Source organism: Talpa occidentalis, unplaced genomic scaffold (assembly GCF_014898055.3).
Source record: "Talpa occidentalis isolate TD23 unplaced genomic scaffold, MPIMG_talOcc4v2.1 talOcc4.5, whole genome shotgun sequence".
Lineage (NCBI taxonomy): Eukaryota > Metazoa > Chordata > Mammalia > Eulipotyphla > Talpidae > Talpa > Talpa occidentalis.
In genome coordinates this window covers 22,641,055-22,643,764 of record NW_023604861.1, presented here as the reverse complement: position 1 = coordinate 22,643,764, position 2,710 = coordinate 22,641,055, and positions in this window count along the sequence as shown.

Here is a 2,710-nt window from a genome sequence, read left to right as displayed (position 1 = left end):
CTCTGGTAATGCACTATCCAGAACAGTCTTCTGAATCATCACTCATTTAGTAAGCAAGTAAATTATTGAAATTTTTTTGACACATTCATGTTAAAGTGTTATATGTGCTTATTCATGCATCCTATCATGTGTACCAGACTGTGATTCAAAATAAATTAAATACAGACACCTTGAATTACTTTTAAGAGTTTGTGGGCCATTTGTAAAGAAGTCTGTTATGATTACATTAACCCAGAGACCATATACATGCATGATGTTTTATAAAATTAGCTGTACTACAATATCTAACATATGATATATTGAACTATGAGTGAGCATTTCACTCAAGCCAGTAGTGATTTGATGATAAAAAGAATTTCTATAGAGGGTACAAAATGCAAGTAGAATTTTTCATGTTGGCTAAATTTTATTACCTAAAAATATAGGCTGAAACTAATTGGCCTTATACAAGTTATTTAAATTCTTTAAGCCTAAGTTGTTAGCACAATTTTGGTACCTTAACCCTAATTGAATCAGAAGTGTCAAAATTTAAAAGAATTTGAGAACCCAAACCATTTCTTTTTACTTTTTAAGATTTATTTTTATTTATTTATGCATACAAGAACTGAGGTGTAGGCCAGAGGTGTGTGGGGATGGTGGTGAGAGGATTCACCAGAGACAGACTCGGGAGCAGAGCAGGCAGATTGACGGAAATACACTGCTGAGGGGAGCAGCGGGTGAGACAGGAGAGGTCTGCTGTGCCATGTGTGTCAGCAACCTGGCCTGGGATTGAACTCATGTTGCAGTGGCTGGTAATAGCTTGATAGCACTGAGACTAACTTCTGAGCCCCCAGGGTGGCCTGAACCCAAATCACTTCTACCTATACAACTTACTATCTACCTTAGCAAAACTGTACTGTCTAGTTGTCTTCAGTAATATCACTTTACTATTCTTGGAAACTTTTACTCAAGAAGACAAAAGTTGCAAATAGTTGAGTTTCACCCCCCACCCCACCCCAGGAACTACCCTTTCTTCCAAAAGACATCTAAATGAATGTTAGACATTCAAATTTTCAATCATTCCTTCCCCTACCCCCTCAAATTACTCTTTTCTTGTCGTTACTGTTTGAAATACTTGTCTAAAAAAAATCTACTTCTTTTGTGTTCCTGGAGACTGTTACAGCACGCCCCTTATCCAATCGTGCTAAAGCTCCCACAATAAAAGATCCACTTTAAATCATGCTTCCAAACCTCACAAATATTCCAACTTTATCCTCCACTTTTTAAGAAGCTACTAAGATTCTATCAATATAATTGCTTTCACCTTGAAAAGCAATACAATCAGCTTTATCTTGTCAACAGTTTGTTTTAGTTGTATTTTTTTGGGAAGCCAGCATTCTCTAAGTTACTGAGAACTAATAGAAAAATTGTATACTTTCAAAATAAAAGGTGATTTTCACATTAGAAAAAATTAACACAAATGGTAATTATAGGAAAGAAGGAAATTAAATTGAACCTCATTGTGTAGACTATAGGTTATGGCATAAAATGAAGTGAGACTAGCCCCACCCCTTTCTCTTTTTATCTTGGTGGCAATGGAATTGGAAACTAATTGAAACTCTCCCCAATTATCCCAGATGGCGAAGAGAAAGCCTTGCTATGTTTACTATAAAAAGTTGCATGCCACCGACTATAATGCTCTGCAAGATCCCATGTGTGCAACCTCACCTCCTGCCATGGGCCCCTTACTCACTCAGCTCTAGTGAATTGTCCTTGATTTTCCTCAAGAAAATTGCTCCTTTCTTCCCAGAGGTCTTTGGCTCTAGGTGACCTTGAGCCTCACTTCTTTTCTTTGTACAAATATTCAACCTCAGGGTCTCCCTGGTGGCGCAGGGGTTAAGTCTCAATACTATCAAGCCATCACCAGCCACTGCAGCATGAGTTTGATCCCTGGCCAGGGAGCTAAGCCACATGGCACCGCAGACCTCTGCTGTCTCACCCATTTCAGTCAATCCACCTGTTCTGCTTACCACTCTGTCTGGTGAATCCTCTCAACCCTCACACCTTTGGCTTATGCCCCAGTATTTGTATGCATGAATAAATAAAAATAAATCTTTAAAACAAAACAAATATTCAACCTCAAAGAGTGTTTTTCCCATATCCTTACTCTATTTCTTTACATAGCTTTTGTTTTCTTCCTAGTACTTAATAAATTGTATCATAGCATTATAAATCTATTAAAGGTTTTTACTGTGTAATCACCAAAATACAAAGTCCATAAGACTAGGATTTTTTGTGTGTGTGTTTAATTGATATTTTGATACCTAACACTTAGGTGCCTAGGACATATTGAGTGTGCAACAATATTTGGAGGGACTTGGGGAACATTGGAGGTGGCAGGACTGGATAAATGATGGCTTGGCTGCCTGGGGAGTCTGGTCATTTAGCATGCTGCCCCAAGGAGCAGTGGAGAGAGCTCTCCAGTGGGAGACAGCTTAGTGGGGTATCCTTGAGGTTGCGCCATTTGACAGTGTGACAGATGGCAGGAGAAGCTAGATACACAACGATGATGGCAGCTTCCCCAGCTGAGGGGATGCTGTTTGGATCTGCCACAGAGATGAAGAGCAGTGGACTTGTACTCTGTGGTCAGATGGCCTGGTTTGCATCACAATGGTGCTGTTACTACAAAATATGCTGCTCTCCACAAGGGAAGCTCACAGATGTTCTCAAG